The following is a 14023-nucleotide window of genomic DNA, read 5'->3' on the forward strand; positions in this document are numbered from 1 at the left end:
TGTTGTTTTCTTTGTTCATTTGTTTTTCAGATTGGAACTACAACAGAAGATTCTAGAAGTATCAAGTCTAAGTCCAGCAAGATAGGTATGAAGAGAATTTAGAGAAGTCTGTTCATCATTTTATAAATGGAGAGTTTGATTAGATGCTAAGACCTTCTAGCCTGAAATTATCTAACATAAAAATACTTAGCCCAAATCTTGCAACTAGAAAAAAGGAGACTCAATAAAAAAGAGAATCAATACTTGCTTAGTTCCAGGACACTGTATCAGAGTTCTTAGATGTGAGGATCAATTACAAAGCACAGAAGAAGCAAGTCACATGGCACAATGTCAGCTATACATGTCTTAGGATTTAAAGATTTAACACTGAGAGAGTGAGGCCAAAGAAGCCAATCAAATTCTGGACATTACAGAAGTTAAATGTCATTAAGCCATTCCTGTTGATTATGCCTTCTGCCCAGAGAACTTAGATCTGCAGTGCACCCCACAGCAGGGTGAGAACTATAAAAGGGCTTCTGACCTTACTCCATCTAAGACACATGCCACCCTAAGAAGACCAAAGAGAGTAAAAAAGGAGAAAAACAAAATTTGACAAATAAACAAATACATACATACATACATACATACATACATACATACATACATACATACATAAAAATACTTGATAGTGCCAGTGTTGCCACTAGGGCTATGCTGATTTACGGGATGCTTTCTAGTACCTTGTGCTCCATTTACTGTAGATGACCCCTCATAAAGATCTGACCCAGAATATTATCATTTTCCTCGCTGTTTTAAAAATGTCTACAGACCCTGCAGGACAGCCAGATTTTATTAACATGATTCAGATTGCTTTGCTTGGAAGGAGGAATTTGTAAAAAAAAATGGTTTCCTTTACCTTATATTTCAGTGTATAGTTGCATTTGCTGAAAACAGAATGTACCAAAAAAAAAAAAAAAGGATTGACAGTTTTATTGTAAGAATGACTGAATGATTTGACAAAATCAATCAAAGCGGATCTGATCTAGAATAGAGGCAATATATTAGTAAGGCTAGAATAACTAGAGACCTGCTTAAAGAAAAGTGTGAGATAGTCATAAAATAACAACACAAGGCCTAAGCATTCATCATTAATACATTTTTATTGCATACTTACTATACATTAAGTACACAATAGCATCTCTGCCCACATAGCATTGATTTACTTAATTTTCAAAACTACCTTACATGATTAAAATTACCTTAGGGCACAAGTGATGGCTCAGTAATGCAAAATTATAATACTATGTGATAAATACTCTGTGATTTAAAAAATAAATAAAACTGCTTTGGGAGACAGAGCAGAAGCAATCCAACTATCGGATCTCAGAAGGCTTCCAGAAAGAGAAAACAAGTGAGTTGCATCTTGCAGGGTGAGTAAGATGGAGTGAAAGGAGCAAGGAAAACGAGTAGGCAGAGGAAGCACGAAGTTCCAAGGTTGGAAGAAGCAGAGGTGATTTAAACACCCTTCAGGTCTCAGCTGCAATCCCCAGGCTCAATTATCTATGGTATAGCCCCTAAGCTCCAGCCCTGCTGCAGCCCATCCTCCAGTGTGCTCCTTTCACAGCATGTATCACAATCTGAGACTAGCCAAAACTAGCTGAAAGCGTTTTCAAGGAGTTTTATTAGGACAGAGCTATTACCTGTCAATTTTTGTTGAATCCCTAGTATCTGGAATAATGTTCAACAAATATTAGATACTCAACAAATATTTGGTTAGCGACTGAATCAATGAATTAAATGCAAGCATCGGCTTATGGCTGATAATAGTTGAAAGCCTGTCCTGGGCGTTAGTGAGCATTATCACTCTATTTAAAACAATAAGATGAACAAATAATACAATCCTTAATTTATGTCCCCAATATCCTCACATGCTTGAAAAATTATACAAATTTGGATTGTGTATGAGAGCTAAAGCAAAAATGAAAAATCTCTCTCCACTGATAATTCTGAGAAAATGGAATACGTGGGTTAATGAGTGGACTGCTTCACATGATGTAGTGCCTCCAGAGAATTAACTGCCATATGCTGTTCTCTCAAAAAACAACAAAACCTTTCTAAGATAAGAATTGTATTATATTATCTCCTATTAGAAACATATGCCATATTCTCACAACTATTAGAGAAGTATAAAATCATACATAAGATCTTATACATTTTATTTACTTCCACATACAATTTCAGATCAAATTGTAACCATCCTTTTTTGTTTTCTTTTGTTTGATTTGTGGTTTGGGGTTTATTTTGTTATTGTTACTTAATGTTAATGATTAAGATAGTTCCTGCATTGGCCATTGTCTTGGATTCCTGAAACTTTCCTTCCCCAAAAATGTAAAAAAATAGATAAGGGATTTGATTAAAGGTTAAACTAATTTTATTTTATCGTATGACAGCAGATGTAGATTTTTAAGCAAATCTTAACTTTTCGAAATTTTTCATGTGCAGTCTTACAAATATTTTCTGTATTTAGAATAACAATTAGAGAATTATATCAGTAAAGCTTGTTTTGAAAATAGACTTTAAAAAATTTTATGTCAGTTTGACAAATGTTTAGGCACTAGGAGATCAATACAAAACTACTGAGACCAGAAAGGTTTATAGGAAACTAAGAAAGAAAAAATTTAAATCAGCATTATTGGAAGAAAGCATGATTATATTTGCAACAGAGAAGGTTACATGAAAAGAGGAAAGCATAAATAAACTATTAGCCAGTGTCTCTCTTCAAAAGCAAATTTAGAATCAGAGATTTAATTTTTAAGAAAAAGAAAAGACAAGTATCCAACACCTGAGTAAATATATATCAGAAGAATCTACAAAACATTATCTTATTTCTGTATCGTTTATAACTAACAGAATCATTTGATATAATTGTATATAATCTCACTTACCTACAATTATCTTAGACTCTCATTAAGATTTCTCCTTGTTTCAACCACACACACAAAAAAACTAAAGAGTTTCTAAATACCTTAAATACAAATAGATAATAGGGTAGGATAACTTTATTGCGGATTTTTAAAAATTTACAGCATAATTATCATTTATTAGAATGAGTTCATGCGTGGATGTTAACTAGACATTGCAGTGATCTTTTCGTGATTGGTACAAATATTGAATCACCTGAAACTAATATAATGTTATATATCAATTATACCTCAATAAAAAAAAATGCAGTTTAGCATATGAGGTGATAGAGCTGTGCCCCATAATTTTGACAGAGATGTTATATATCATTAACCAAGGAATGAATTTGTCAACAAAGAGATTCTACAATATAATTTAAAAATATATTTACCAAGATTAAAACCAGTTACTCATAAATAATTTATTTATCTTCAAATTAAAATGCTACTACAAATTATACACATAATGCAAGTTAACAATAACAATAGGCATTAAGAAATGTATTTGATTATTTAAAAGAATCACTCATTGGGAAATTGAAAAAATGTAATTGGAAGAAAATTAGTGTTCTGTGTATGGAAAGCAATAAGGACAGTCACTAACAATTTTGCAGAACTATTACATGCTAGGCACTTTGATATATTGTCTCATTTATTTCTTCCAACAACCACAAGATGAGATTATTGGTATTTTTGAAGGCAGGATTTGGACTTTGCAATTCATAAAAGAATAAAACAGGGTTGGTCTCACTTCTTAATTCTAGTTTCATCAGTTCAACCAATTGCGATTAAAAAAAATATTTGAAACTACAAGGATAAATAATTGGCCATGCTTCACAAGTTTGATAAGCTAGTTGCAATTGATGATGCAAATTACTTTTCAAACACACTTCAAGAAATGGAGATAGTCTATTTGCTAAGACTTATCAGACTTAAAATTAATTACACACAATATAAAGAAATGCAGCTCTCTAATGACTAATTAGTATTCAGGCTTTCAAAATGTTAATTAAAGCAAATGATGAAATCTTGAAAACTAATGGATTTTTTTTTTCAGTTTCGGCTTTGACCATTAGCAATTAGGCAAGTTATTTTGTGAATTCAACTAAGCAATTATTAAGTTCCCCTTCAAGTCTGAGAGTATTTGAGTCCTATAAGAATCTTTAAAATGTTTTCTTATGTATACATAGGCCAGTTTTCCAAATACCATTTAGCCAAATACCATGGCTAGCAAAGATTATAAAAATAAAGATTTTTATATTACCCATAACTTATTTTCTCTGAACAATTAAACTATCTGAATTACCCAAATCACCTTAATTTAAAAATGTAATATTTTATTAGCTGCTGCAAAATTCTTAGTATGTTACCAGAAACAATGAAATAACATTCAAATACAGTGGTATGAGATTTCAGACCTTGGGGTTTGTCATGATGATTATTTTGGTGCTATACATTAAGAGTAGCTTACGAAGAGTCTAGTCCTAGTGGACATGCAAAGAAACCCAAAAGGCAAGTAGTATATAAAAATCAAAAAATCTTCTCAAAACCGAAAAATAATTAAAGTCCACGAGTTAACAATGAAACTAAGAGAAAATAACAACTCATTAACAAGCTTGAAAGAATATTAGAAAATTAATTCCTTGTATTGAAAACTGGTAAATAAAGAAAAAAAGTTAAGTACTTTTCTTGCCTTTCTTATATCATAAGTTCCGCTGGACAGCCAAATAGTAAGAGGTAGATTCTGTTTATAGAATTATCCCTGCTTATAAATAAAGCCTTATTGAAATTTTGAAGTATCATTTTGCAATGCCTTATGAATAGATTGAGACAATTATCAATGACTGCTAAAATCATAAAAATAGAAACTATATATATATGTGTCTCATAAAGTATATAATACTGCCTATGAAGTGCGCTAGCCAAAACATCAAACCTGAATCTGATCAAGTCTCTCTATATAAAAATCAATGTAAGGGAAATAAAGAAAAGAATATATCAAATGAGTCTATGAAAATGCAATCAGCAAAGTATAGACTATGAGATACTCTGTAAAGCAAATGGCACACTTTCTTTCACAAATAACTTGAAAGAAGGAAAAGGAAGAGAAAGAAGAAAGAGAACAGAGAAATCACAGGGAATTGGATAAAGTTCAAAGAAATGTGTTGGTTCAATAGAGGGACAAAATTAGCACTAGACTAAACAACACTTTGATCCTAACTAACAAAACTTAAAAATGAGATCTGAAAGAATCAAACTCTTTCAAGCAATTTAACTGTCTCCCAAAGTCCAGGAATATTTACAGGACTACAAAAAATATGTAGGACCAAATAAGGTAAAATTTATGTCTGACAACCAATCAAAAATTACAAAGTATTCAAGGAAGCAGGAAAATATAACTCATAATGAGAACAAAAATCAATTGAATCGATACAAATTTTAGAATTACAGATAGGAATATTTAAAAAGCTACTGTAAATTATTCTATATGTTCTAGATGCTGAAGATTGCTCATGTTAAGTAAGGAAATTGAAAAGATTAAAAAGACTCAGTTCAAACTTCTAGAGATAAAACTACAATGTCTAAGATGAAAATATACTGAATGAGATCAGCAGATTCCAAACTGCAGAAGGTAAGATTAATGAACTTGAAGATGTAGCAGTAGAAACTATTCACAATGAAACACAGATAGAGACTGAAAAAACATAGAACCAGTGAACTGTGGGACAACCACCAATGGCTTAATGTATGGGTAATTAGAGTTCCAAAAAGAGAAGAGATAGAAGGTACAGAAAAATTTTTTTAATAAATAATGGTCAAAAAATTTCCAAAGTTCATGAAAATTAAAACTTACAAATGCAAGAATCTCAATTAACTCCAAGCACAAGATACGTGAAGGAAACTACACCAATGCACATTATAATTGAATTGCTTAGAACAAGTAATGAAGAAAAAATCTTTAAAAGGTAAAAATCCAGCAAAAAAAAAGACATGAAAGAACAAAAATAAGAATGGGAGCAGATTTCTAGTCAGAAATAATGAAAGCCTAAAGACAGTAGAGCAATATTTTTCCAGTCCTAGGGGGAAAATACTATCAACTCAGAACTCTATAATCAGAAAAAAAAAAATACATTTTAAAAATAAAAGAGACAAAAAGGCTTTTTTCTGGCATAAAATATCTGAAAGAATTCATCACTTCTAAGTAGAAATGCACTATAAGGTATGTTAAGTGAAATCCTTCAAAGAGAAAGTACTAGATAAAAACCTAGTTCTACACAAAAGACTGAACAATCTCAAAAATGACAGAACATATAAGAGTTATAACTGATTAGTAAATAAAGGAGATAAAAATGAAATCATTAAAAAAATCAATCAAGAAGAAGGCAGAAAAAGAAGACGATAATGGAACAAAGAACACACCGGATAAATAGGAAACAAACAGCAAGGTGGTAGATTCAATCCCAAGTATACTGACAACCACATTAAATGTAAATGGTCTAAACATACCAATAAAAAAGTTGTCAGAACAGATTTTTAAAAAACACAACCTAAATATATGCTGCCTACAAGAAACTCACTTTAAATAAAAAGAACAAATAAGTTACGAATAAAAGGATAGAAAAAGATATATCATGCTAATACTAATCAGAAGAAAACTAGAATGGTTCTATTAGTAGCAGAAAAAGTAGGTTTCAAAACAAAAAAAAAAAAAAAAAGAAAAAGTAGGTTTCAAAACAAAAAAAATAATATTAGAGACAATAGGAAATTTTATAAAATAAAGGGGTCAATCCATCAAGATGACACTACGATCATAAACATTTATGTACCTAATAAGAGAATTTCAAAATGTATGAACTTCTGTGAATACTGATAGAACTTCAAGGAAAAGTAGAGGAATCCACTATTAATGTCAGAGAAGTCAATAATTGATAGAATAAGTAGAAGGAAAATCAATGAAGATATAGAAAAAAATGAAAAACAGTACAACTAGATCTAATTGGTATAATATGCTGTACCCAAAACATATCTATTCTTTTCAAATATGCATAAAACATTTACCAGAATCGATCTAATTCTGGGCCATAAAATATGGCCCAACAAATATGAAAGGATTCAATCATATAAAATATGTTCTCTGACCAAAATGCAACCAAATTAGAAAGCAAAAGCTGAAATGTATCTGGAAAAGTCCCCAAGTATACAGAAGCTAAATAACACCCTTCTAAATAACCATGGATAAAAGAAATCAAAAGGGAAATTAGAACAAATTTAAAATGAATGAAAACAAAGCACAACATCAAATATTGTAGAATGTGGCTAAAACAGTACATAAATGGAAATTTTTAACACTAAACCCCTGTATGAAAAAGATGGAAAATCTCAAACTAATAATCTCAGCTTCGACCTTAAGAAAAAACTCGCAGATCTCAAGTTAATGATCCAAGCTTTCACTTTAAGAAAATAGAATGGAAAGAGCAGATTAAACCAGAATTTAACAGGAAAAAAAATGAATAATAAAGTTTAGAATGGAAATCAATGAAATAAAAACAGAAAAGCAATAGAGAAAATCCATTAAACTAAAAGCTGGTTCTCTAAGAAATCAATAAAATTAATTATACTATGAATATTCACAGCTGCTTCGTGATAGCCAAAAACTGGGGAAAACAACAAATATCTATCAATAAGTGAATAGATAAATTGTGGTATATCATAATGGACTACCACTTGGCAATAAAAAAAGAATGAATTATTGATATACTCAATAACATGAATAAATTTCAAAATAATTATACTGGGTGGAAGAAGCGAGGCATAAAAGAGTATAACATATAATACCATTTACATTAAATTCTAAGAAATGAAAACGAATCCATAGTACCATAAAGCAGATCAATGGTTCCCTGGAAACAGAAAGACAGGGGCAGAGAGGGAAGGGTTCACGCAGGGGCACAAAAATATGAATATATTTATTATTGTAATTTAGTGGTGGTTTCACAAGTGTATAAGTATGTCAAAACTACCAAATTATATACTTTAAATATGTTCAGTTAATTGTATGACAATTATATCTCAATAAATCTGTTAATAAAGTAATCATAAATATTAAACATATGCACATATATATATATATATATATATACACACACACATGTGGAGCATATATACTACTCTTATGACTACACTTATGCATGGGACTTCTCAAACTTTTTTAGCAGGTCTAAAGCAACTTATTAACTTTCCTCCAAGCTTTCTCTTTCCATACTGTGAGTGAATACCACCAGCCAACCAGCCCCCATGCAGAAACATTATCTCAGATTCTGCTCTCTTCCTCAGACTTTCCTCACACTTCCCCCTGACACTTTAATCCAGGCATATTATTGCAATGATTCTCTCATTGTTTCCTCTGCCTTGAGTTTCATCCCCTACCTACACCACTCTACAGTCACCGGCGAGACCTCTCTAAAACAGAGTATTTGATCATGCCATACCTTTCAATGGCTTTCTATTTTCTTCTGGATACAATTTAAACTCCTCAGCCAATCTTACCACACCTTTCTTAACCTGGTCCCTATCAACATCTTCTGGCTAAAATCTGAACAATCAGCCTCCTCTTCACATTCCCCAAACCACTTTACATTCATATTCAATTACTTGCAGTTTCCTGAATATGGTATGTTTTATACCATCAAGCCTTTATTCAAGCTTTCCCCCTGCCATTTCTGCCCCTTATTTCCCGGAAATTAAACTTAGTCATCGCCTCCTTTACCAACGCTCTTTTGAGTCTCTCCCCACACATAGCCCAAGCCCCAGAGCAGACAGAATTAACTAATTTCTCCTTTGCACTTCCACAGTGACTTCATCAGACAGAAAATCAGCATTCAACACATGTTGGGTTTTATGATTCACTGAACTTCTTTGCTTACATCTCTCTCCCAGTAAGAGTATAACCTCTGAAAAGCAGGGACCAAATCATACTGGCCTTTCCTATCCCAACATCTTGCACAGGACCTAGAAAATACAAAAGTAAGCCAAATTGCTTTAAGCCAATTTGTAAATATCAGTTTACAAAATTTACTTGTTTTTTTTAACCATTTATTTTTAGTCGATTGGGTTTTCATTTTGTCTTTATAGCACCATTTTAAGGAAAGTTCTATTATTGTCTTTCTCATTTCCCTTCTTATTCATGGGAAGAATTTATTTATAAGAAGAAATCATGTATCGACTACAATAATGAACAGAACCATCTTGTACCATTGTGCAGATTATGCCCTGCACATGAATGCCCAGTTTAAGGAAGTGTTCCATTCACTGTACCATGCTCACGCAAGGCTACATCCTTTTTCTAATTTGTGGATACTCTATAAACTTAGCATATCCCTGGTCATAAATATATGCTTATGAAAAATTCTTGATTAATTATATCACAGACTGTAAGCTATTGGTCAAATTTTATTTCCTCTTCTTCTCAGCCATAAGCTAGACTACCTTCCCCAGGGTTCCTTTCAGTTATTGTGGCCATGTGACTAATTTTTGCCAATGGAATATGAGCAGTTTGATATATGTCATTTTGGGAGCAAGACTTATAAGAAGCTGATATGTCTTCTTGTTCTCATCCCCCTTCACCTGACTGAATTCAAAAGACATAGGAAATGGCAGAGCGGCAATATGAAAGGCACCTGGACCCCTGATTCATAATGTAGAGTAAAGTGACCTCATCCAGAAAAATCCAAACTGGATTTACATGAGTAAGAAATAAACTTCTAAAATGTAAAGCCACTAAAATTTGTGGGAGTATTTGTCACAGTAGTTAGTGTCTCCCTGATACTGAAATTGGTACATATACTTGAATGTATTTTTGACTTTGAAGAATTCTTACAAATCTATTCTTCCCATGTATAAGAATATATTAATACTAAATATATTCATAAAAATTCTGCATGTTCAGAGAGATTCCATTCTTGTCACTCTTCTTTATTTCCCCAGTCTCCCATCTCTCTGCTACTCAGTCTTCATTTCCAAAGATAAGAGCCTGGAATTGAGACAAATTAGAATAGTGCTTAAAACAAAAGAATACTTTCATATGAAGATAAAAGCCAATCAACTAAAAGCAAAAGCAAACAGGTAAAAAAAAAAAAAAAAAAGGATTCAAAAGTTGGTCATGTGGTGAATAGGCTATTTAGCAAATTCACTCAGAGACGGTACATGAAATATTCTGAAAATGTTTAGGGGGAAAGAAATGGGGAAGCGGGGGAGAAAGGAAGGAGAAAGGAATGAAATAAGGAAAGGAAGAAAAACCCTCGGTCCCAGCCACTCGATGGCTACATACACATCACGTAAAAATCCACAAACCCTCAAAATGTAGTTAATTATTTGTTTCCTTGCCTTCATCACAGAGTAATAAGTGACACAACGTAACCTGAAAAAGAACAAATAAGGAGGGAAAAAATAGGACTGTTTACTTGCCATGGACATTTTAAGCTTGAATCTGAATTTTGAACTAATAAATCTAAAGCCTAGAAATGTTCAATGGTTGGTTGGTAATATTAATATTAAAAGAGTTGTGCCATTCTATATAGCCAGTAATCTTAAAAGTTCCAAGTTAACTGAAAAATGGAAAATAATATTGATCATCAGCTGATAGACAATATGGAATCCATTATCTAATTCCTGGTTGTACTGGATTTAGTTTTTAAGTCTTTTCTCGGTGACACGAAACAACGCTTACCAAGGATAGCTCAGATATAACCCAGGTTATACCGCCAAGGTAATTAGATTTGGTAATACAGTAGAGCAGGATTCCATCACTGAATTGTAATATTTTCCAAACCCAAATGTTCCTAATTATATTAAAGAAGTTTACTGATAATTTTAAAGGAGGAATGCAGTACTTTGCTCTTGGTAAGTAAAAAATTCCACCATATAATCAACGAATTCACCCAGAATCAAATTATATTTGGTGAAATAGGGCAGATTATCATATTTAAAGAGTTTATTATCACAAATGAAAATATCTTTGCATCTTTAGCAGAGTAATCACTTTTTAACAATTTTGGATGTCATTAAAAAGTGTCAAGAGAAATAAAACATCCATATAAAACCAGCACACTTAAAATTACCATTACGAGGTAATAATTTTTAAAGAGCTATAGTATGCCTTATTATTAAATTCAATGTATACAAAATAAATAATTGATAAGTTCTCTAAATGATATAAAGTAATCTATATCATATGTTTTGGGTTTTTTTTAATTATTTCCAAGTTTTCAGGAGGGGAAATATGTTCAGAAGAGCACACGCCAATGCTTTATTGTTGGCATAAATTCAAATACCAAGTTAGTACACACATTAAGCACATGCCAACATTCTGTATATAAGTCGACTGTTTCAAATTCAGACAGCATTTGACTCTGGAAACAACATCATAAGTGCAGTGTTGGCTTTTTTTAAATCAACCTCTCAAAATCCTATTTAGATTAATCCTATTCATACTAATCTAAGATCAGTCTAGAGCTCTGGCCTAGAAACAAGAGTGAGACATTTCCTCCTGTTTCTGAATCATGGAAAAAGCCTTGGACTTTTTGAAGTATGTAGAGATTCTGTGGAACAGAACCCACAGAACTCAGGGTCCCTTTCAAAGTACCTCCTTCTTGAAACCTTCCCTGCTGCACTTGGACTTGAGCTGCACTAGCAAAGTCCTGAATCCCCAGAGCTTTCCGAGCATTGCTAGCACAGTTATTACGGTGTTTTTCCTTTCTTCCTCCTATTATGATGGCTTGCGAAGTAACCTTGCCCTCCCCTTCCTTCACCCTAGAATCCTCCTAGCAACACATACACACGCATGCATGCACGCACGCACGCACACACACACACACACACAGCACAACTCCTAGAGGGCAATGTATTTTACTCATTTTTCCCATAACAACCCCAATAGCAAGGACAACAGGGAAAATACAGCAAGTGTAATTACTTCCTTTATATATTGACTATACTTAGTGCTCATTTTGTATTAATATCACATTTAAGTTAATGCTGCCTACTAAACCCTGCCCCAATGATTAATTTAGAATGCCACCTAGAGCAGATGGTCAGTAAATTTATATTAAACAGATACTAGTTTCTATTGCCAAAAGTAATGAAATTATGATTGGCCAAAAGATTAAACGCAAGGCAAGCACCTGTTTCCCTAAAGCGAAAGTCTGAGAAAGCTTTCCAAAGCTCAGACTATTCCTCTGACTTCTTTTTCTTAGTTTCTGGGAGATGGTTGGTATATCTCAGGGTATATACTCCATAGCTCTCGAGACAAATTAATCAAAGCTAACACTGGTGGCTTCTAGTGGGCAAATATAAGTACAGCCCCCGATTAGGTAGCCCTTGGGGTATCGAATGGTTGTTGTATTCGCATTTAGCCATAAGAGGGAGCCAGCCACTGTGGTAAACATCCGCGGCCAGCCCGAGGTGCCATATTGCTCTTATGCTGCTGTGGCCCAAGTCCCTGAAAGAAGCATTTCTATTAACAGATCGAGGTCTCTTTAAGAAAAAAAACATATCAAGGAAAACTAGAGTTCCGAGACATTCCTATGTTTTCTAAGTTTTTCATCTAGAGCGTTGCTTAGCTTTGGTTATAACTCTCATTATGTGTTTTCTAGCTATTTGAGCCAAGGAAACAATCAGTGATGAAAAGGAATATGGTTTGGGAGGTTCCAGGTTTCCGGATACGCCGTATTGTATCACGCAAGGACTTCTAGTGACTCACTATCATTGACAAACTTCATTCAGTATAACATTAAATCAAATTGAATGGCTAATACAATAGATAGCACCTACACAGAAGAACTGAGATTTCTAGCAAAAAGAGAAACAGAAGGTACTAAAATAAAAAGCTGAAGGGGATCCCTGTTTCCAGATACTGAAATGGGAACAGCCTGCTTGCTCTTTTGGATGACTCCACTATAGCCTACAATGACTACCACAGGTCCAACTTCCCCAATATCAAGTCCTTCTATAGATTACTCTCTTTCTCTTCGCATTTTTCATGGTGAAAACTCTGTAACCTGGGATAATACTCACCTAATCAGGAGGGCCAAATGAAATTTAAAATTATATAAATTTAAGAGACTATGCTTAATAAGGATGGCTTCATAGGTTAAGTATAGAATAAACCAAAAATAAGTGATTGCCTTTTCATTATTTTGGGCAAGGGAACTAGCCCAGAGCATTTTCTCTGTGTTCTATAATTAGGTACCAGTTTGTACTTTTTAATCAATATCATTGTTTTAACCCAAGTCCCAAACAAGGACATAACTTAAATTAACCAAAGAAAACAAGAACAAAAATTCATTGAAATTTTTTTTTTATCTAACTGACCAGTTCACCTTCACGGGCTGCAATCTGGGTTCCTGAGCACTTTCACACAGCACAAGAAAAAAGTATCTCAACTCTTAAAAAATAAAAATCTACCTCCAACTGCCCAGCATTTAAGTCTCAATGACCATCATGCCCAAGAGTTGAGAGCTCGTTTCCATTTGCCATCCCAAAGATCGCAATTATCATCACTGCCCCACCTTTGCACCACTTATAGCAAGGTACAATCCCGGAGGCTACAGAAAGCATACTTGGAGCCCAAACAAAGTCAGAAAATATTCCACACTCCGCACAGAGGCAAGTCAACTAATGTTGCACAGATCATGACTTGGTATTTTGCTTTGTTTTGTTTTGTTTTTCTATACTGGTCTTTATTACTGTGGATATTTTTATAGAACTGTGGTCACTTTTATCTTCTTAATTCTTTATTGTTTATGGTGACAGTGACCATACTGCAGCATCAAGTAATTTAGGTACCAAAGAGACATACCCCCCTTTTGTAAAGTTTTGACTAAGACGACACCTTAGAAAAGACATAACTATAAAAAATATTAGAGAAATAAGAAAAAGGCAATCTAAAAGCTCTAATCAATATGGAAAAGAAAGAAAGAAAGCGACAGAGAGAGAGAGAGAGAGAGAGAGAGAGAGAGAGAGAGAGAGAGAGAGAGAGAGAGAGAGAGAGAGAGAAAGAAGCTTATAATAGTGTTTGGCACACAGTT

The 14023-nt window shown here is 33.3% G+C and overlaps 1 protein-coding gene across 1 annotated transcript in view; it reads right to left on the reverse strand.

Moving 5' to 3' along the window:
- The window catches only part of IL26 (interleukin 26), an 18056-nt gene that overhangs the window by 2976 nt on the left and 1057 nt on the right, over positions 1 to 14023 (reverse strand). The window lies entirely within an intron of this gene.

This window comes from Pteropus vampyrus, unplaced genomic scaffold (genome assembly GCF_000151845.1).
Source record: "Pteropus vampyrus isolate Shadow unplaced genomic scaffold, Pvam_2.0 Scaffold9, whole genome shotgun sequence".
Classification (NCBI taxonomy): Eukaryota; Metazoa; Chordata; class Mammalia; order Chiroptera; family Pteropodidae; genus Pteropus; species Pteropus vampyrus.